Here is a 6,145-nt window from a genome sequence, read left to right as displayed (position 1 = left end):
TGGTCAGAGCTCCTTTTTCCCTCCCTCTCCCCACCCTCCCTTCAAAAAGGAAAGACAAGGCCTCAGGTCCAACGTTGCCTACACAAGAGTCAAACGTGAGACTAGGGCAGGCTTTGGGGGATCCTCACCCCTCCAGCTTCTCTGAAGGTAAGACTCAGTGCTGCGGGCCAGCCTGAGGGGCCACCATGGGTCCTGCTCTGCTGCATCTGAAGGTCCGGGTGTTTGGGCCGAGGCTGCAGTGCCACATGGTCTAAATGGCCACGTTCGAGCATCAGCAGTGGCAGGGTTGCCCTTGGGACCCACAGTGGCATGTGGGGTGTGGTGGTTGCCCAGTGCAGCCTCAAGGGACACAGCCAGTGCTGAGGGCTCAGCCCTGGTCCAGTGGGTAAACTGGGTTGTGTCTCAGCAGTTGATACAGGGGAGAGAGGCTAGAAGGTGGCTGATTTGCTTTCCTCAGTTATCTGGCATTCCTGTCAAGGAATATCTCAGTGACTGGCTGGGCCAGCTGGCCTGTGGCCGGTTTTGCATAGGGAATTGTGAACTAGCTGATGTGTTCTCTTTAGGGTCAGATTTTTATTAAACAGAACTCTTCTGGTGGCACGTGACAGAAACTCAGTTTAAAATGACTTTAACAGAAAAAAAGAGTGCATTAGCTGTAATGTCTAAGGTTTTCCAGCTTCAGGGGTGGCTGGATCTAGGTGCTTAAGTCATATTATCTTTTATCTTTCTTTTATCCAGTTTTCCTCCAGGTGGCTTCTTTCTCAGGCAGATTTAACTGGGGGCTGGATGGCCATCCACTGCTCTGGACGTCTTTGCAGCAGCCCAGCAGAAGGAGGATTTATCTTTTAGCCAAAGATCCTGGGCTGATGCTTCCTGTGTCTGACTGGCCCCGTCTGGCTCTTGTCATCACCTCTCCCCTCCGACCCTAGCCAGTCACTGTGCTCTGCTGGCCCAGGCCTGAGCCATGCGCTCCTGCCTCCGAAGCAGGGCTGGGGACAGCAGGCTGGCTACACCTCTGGCTTGGGAGGGGTGGGAAAGTGGTTCCCCGGGAGAAAGTAGGGTGCTGTGCCCAGAGAGGAAATGGATGTTGGGCAGGTGTACCAGCTAAGACAAGGCACAGCTGCTGGAACAAAGATTCCCAGCATGTGGTATGGCTTAAAGAAGAGAGAAGGGTGTTTCTTCCTCATCTAGCAGCTCTGGGTTGGCGGGTAGTTCTCCTCCATACCATCACTCAGGGACTGGGACCTCTTTTTTTTTTTTTTTAATAAATTTATTTATTTATTTAATTTTGGCTGTGTTGGGTCTTCGTTGCTGCAAGCAGGCTTTCTCTAGTTGCGGCGAGCGGGGGCTGCTCTTCATTGCAGTGTGCGGGCTTCTCATTGAGGTGGCTTCTCTTGTTGCGGAGCATGGGCTCTAGGCGTGTGGGCTTCAGTAGTTGTGGTGCGAGGGCTCAGTAGTTGTGGTGCGAGGGCTCAGTAGTTGTGGCGTGAGGGCTCAGTAGTTGTGGCTCATGAGCTCTAGAGTGCAGGCTCAGTAGTTGTGGCGCATGGGCTTAGTTGCTCCGTGACATGTGGGATCTTCCCGGACCAGGGCTCGAACCCATGTCCCCTGCATTGGCAGGCGGATTCTTAACCACTGCGCCACCAGGGAAGTCCTGGGGCCTCTTTCGTCTGTTGCCCTGGGACCTTGTGAACATGTGCGTGGTTGGAGCTGGGGTTCTGGTTTTCAGCCAGTAAGAGAATTGTCCTGGTTTGGTTTCCTCCAGAAGCTGCTTCTGAGTCAAGAGTTCAAGTTCAAGTTGCTGGCTTAGAAGGTGATCCCAGAAAGCAACAGATTTAGGGAGGTGGGGAAGTGGGACAGGAAAAGAAAGACAACGAATGAAGAGACTGTAACCAGGGAAGTTACTGATGTGGGCAGTTGGAGCTTAATCCGAGAGGGGATTGCTGGGAGACAGTTCCCCCATGGGAGGGGCATAGCAAGCCATGGTCCACTAGCTCCCCACGCCTGGGGGTTTGGTTGAGGGTGCTGGCATTGGGGGCATTCATTTCTGGGTGCTTCCAACCTGCCCTATGCGCTGGCCAGGCATGCTTCCTGTGCCAGGAAAAGCCCTCAGGCAGAGTTCAAGGGCTTGGCCGTGAGCAATCTTATATACCAGCCACATACTGCAAATGCTGAGGGGACCTGGGTGGGGCGGCCCTGGGTCTGGTGCAGGTGTGGACGGGTCACACCCACCCTCTGAAGCTGCTGGCCAGATGCAGCACACAGCCCTTCCACTCACATTGCAGGGTGAGGATTTTGCCACATTACCTGGGGGGCAGAAAAATGCAGCTTCTCAGCCACAGGCTCTTGTATGCCAGAGCGGGGGACGGATTACGGGAGCAACTCGCGGTCTCTGGCGTGGCAGGCAAAGCCAGCTGACGACCACCCGAGCCTCTGACCCCCCTCCTCCTCCCAACCCTGTTTGTTTGTCCTGCTCTCAGCCAGTTGTCAGGAAATCCAGCTACCGTGTCCAGGGTCATGATTTAGGGCACTGGTTCTCAGGTTGGCAGCCCTGGAACCTTAAGTCTGTAAGTGTTGAGGGTGGAGATGGATGAGCTGTTGTCAATATCTTCTGTCCCTCATTGGAAACCATCTACTAGCCTGTACGAAGTCCACCCAGCAACGCCTTTGCTTTTGGTTGGTGTTAGGTCAGCACCTAGTATGGAAACTGATTCTTGTGCTCGTCAGCAGTGCCCCTGGTGGTTTGTTTCAGAGAGAGGGATCTGTTATCAACCCATGTGCTTTATTTGGTTGACGTCTTAGGTTGGGTTCCTTGAGGCAGTCTGAGACAGGGAATCTAGGGTACGTGATTTACTGGGGGAGGCTCTCAGGAGAAACCAATAAGGAGGTGAGGGATGCAAGTGACAACAGAGAGAAACCAGGCAAGGCTGTGGGTTCCGCTGGAGTCTAGCCTCAGCCCGATCCCAGGGGGAGCTCTGGAGTGTGAGGTGTCATGGACAGTGTCCCACCGCGAGGCCAGGGGCCGGCCATTGGCTGTGGCTCATCCCTGGGGGGTGAGGGGGAAGGCAGGACCACCGGCTGTTCAGCAGCCAACCCTTTTGGAACCTGGGGGTGGTTCACGTGGAGGCTTCCAGGGTGAGGGAGGGAGAAATCACAGGAGTGGATTCTTAGGGGTGAAGGAGATTGAGGTCCAATAGTTATACTTTGATAAGGGCCCTCTTTGGGAGCTAAAGGAGTGAATCACTTATTGCAAATTATGTGGTGTTTGGGGGGGAAATAAAAAATGTTTTTAAATGTATGCGGAGAAAGGTCTTCCCCCCAAATTCGTTCCTCCTCTACCAAACCTCCTCTACCATCATCCTCAGCCACTCTTAGCTTCTCGTGTACCTTTCTTGAGTTTCTTTACTCGTATAGAAGCAAATAGGAATATATGTGTCCTTGTTCTCCACTGCTGTTTTTAAAATTAACGTATAGCATTAGGCATACTCTTTGGAACCTTGCATTTTTCTTTTTTGAATTTTCTTTTTTTTATTGAAATATAGTTCATTTACAATGTTGTGTTGGTTTCTGGTGTACAGCAAAGTGATTCAGTTATACATATATATTCTTTTTCATATTCTTTTCCATTACAGTTCATTAAAAGATATTGAATATAGTTCCCTGTGCTATACAATAGGACCTTGTTGTTTATCTATTTTATATATAGTAGTTTGTGTCTGCTAACCCCAAACTCCTAATTTATCCTTCCCCTCCCTATTTTTCTTCTAATAATACATCTAGTAGCTCTTTCCATAGTAGTACAAAAAAGTGATCTCATTCTTCTTTATAGCTATCTATTATTGTATTGTATGGATGTACCATAACTTAGGTTATCTATCTTCTACTGATGGACATTTATGTTGTTTCCAAAGTTTTGCTACTACGAAGAATGCTACAGTGAGTAACTCTGTACATATGTGATTTTACATATGTGCAGACATATCTGTGGGATAAATTCCCAGAAATGCAATTGTTAGGGCTAAGGGTGGACCTGCCATAACATTGATCAATATGGCCCAATTCCCCAGCATGGAGATGTACCAATTTGATTAGCAGTCCCACCAACAAAGTGTGAGACGGCCCTTCTCCCCACCACCCTACTGACCTTATATTGCCATGGTTTGGGATTTGGACCAATCTGATAGGGGAGAAATAGTTTCTCAGTGTAATTTTGTTTTACGTTTTTCTTATTCTGTGTGAGAGAAAGAGGTTACATGGCTTTTCATGTGATTAAGGGCTGTTTGTAGTTCCTTTTCCTGGGAGCTGCCCGAATGCCCATTTTTCTGTGGGGTGGTTGGTCTTTTTTTCTGCCCAACCTGTAGGAATTTGTTTGTTTTGAATATATCGGGAAGTTTTGTTCTTTGTGGTCGAAGTTGCTGGTTTTCTCCCAGATCATTGTCATTTATTCTTCAATTTTGCTCATGCTGTTTTTTTTTGTTTTGTTTTTTGTTTTTTGTTTTTTTGGGCCAAGCAGAAGTTTTGTGATGTTTATGTAGTTTGAATTGATCCACCTTTTTCTTTTATGGCTGCTGGAGACCGAGTCATACTTAGAAAGGCCTTCCCACTCCAAGGTTGTACCGGAATCCTGTCATGCTTTTTTCTAGGACTTTAACGGTTTCATTTTATCACGTATAAATCTTTGATCCATTTGGACTATTTCCTGGCGTATAGTGGGAGGTATGGATCCAACTTTATCGTTTTCCAGATGGCTGACAAGAGATATTTTTTAACAGGGAGCTGGTCCAAAACACACCAGAAAACACTGTCTTCAGGAAAAGGTCTTATGCTTCAGCAGAAGGTATTGCAAATTATAGTGAGGAGCGGTTTTCTTTAATTAGCAGAGATTCATTTGTTCAGCGAATATTAACTGAGTGCCCACTGTGTGTTCGGTACTTTTCTAAATACTGAGGCTGGAAGAAATGGACCCAAGTCCTTGCTCTCCGGGAGCCCCCATTCTCCTGGGGGGAGACAGATATGAAATAAGCAAATATAGACTATGTGTTTTTTTGGTTTGTTTTTTGTTTTTTTTTTGGTGTTTTTGGCTGCACTGTGCAGCTTGTGGGATCTTAGTTCCCCAAGCAGGGGTTGAATCCAGGCCCAGGGCAGTGAAAGCACTGAGTCCTAACCACTGGACCGCCAGGGAATTCGCCTATGTTAACTAGTATAGAAAAAATCAAATTTGGTGTTCCAGTTACTATGGCTATAAAAACTGTGTCAAAACTTCGGGGCTCTCTGGGGCAGGCACTGGGGCAGGGCACAGCACAGGGGCAGAGGGGATGGCTCTCCTCTGCTCCGGGGCGTCTGGGCCTGTGGACTGTCTGAGGGCTCGTTCACTCGTGCATCTGGGGGCCGATGCTGGCTGTCGCCTGGGGTCTGGATTCCCCTCCCTGTGGGCGTCTCCTTACGGGGTCTCTCTGTGGGTTTCCTCCAACGTGGTGGGTTCCCAGGGGCGTGCTCTGAAGCCTCCGGAGTCCTGCAGGGTCACTTCTGCCGCATTTTATGTCAGAAGCGAGTCCCTAAGGCTGGTTCACATTGAGGGGAGGGAAATGAGTCTCCCTTTTGATGGGAGGAGTGGTTCTACAAGAGCTTATGGGAACCATCCATGTTGCTACGGCCCTTTTTAGAAAATGGAATCTGCCACCTACGGCAAGGAGGCTGGGACCAGGACGGTCAGGCAGACGGACAGGTGGGGAGTGTTGGTGTTTTGTTTTGGGGGGGGCAGGGACGTGTGGCCTGGAAGAAGTGAGGGCACAGGGAAGAGCAAAGGCCGAGGCCGGGAAGCAGGGGTGCGTGCGGCCTGAGAGCAGGGGGTGAGGAGAGCTGGGGCGAGTGTCGACAGGTCAGGGAGGTTGGGGGCAGCAGGTGGCCACTGCAGGCCGTCGTGAAGACGTCAGCTTTTCTTCTGAATCAATCAGGAAACCATTGAGAGTAACAAGATCTCACTTAGGTTTGAGCAGACTGGCTGCGGCTGCTGTAGGAACAGATTTGGAGGTGGGAGGCCTGGGTGGAGGTGGGGAGGCCAGCTAGGAGGCCACTGCAGAAATAAAGGCAGGACACAAGGAACGTTTGGACCAGGGTGATGGTGGAGGAGGTGGCAGGAACGTCC

Source organism: Balaenoptera acutorostrata, chromosome 15 (assembly GCF_949987535.1).
Source record: "Balaenoptera acutorostrata chromosome 15, mBalAcu1.1, whole genome shotgun sequence".
NCBI lineage: Eukaryota > Metazoa > Chordata > Mammalia > Artiodactyla > Balaenopteridae > Balaenoptera > Balaenoptera acutorostrata.
The sequence above is the reverse complement of the archived record's forward strand: the minus strand, read 5'-3'. Positions refer to the sequence as shown.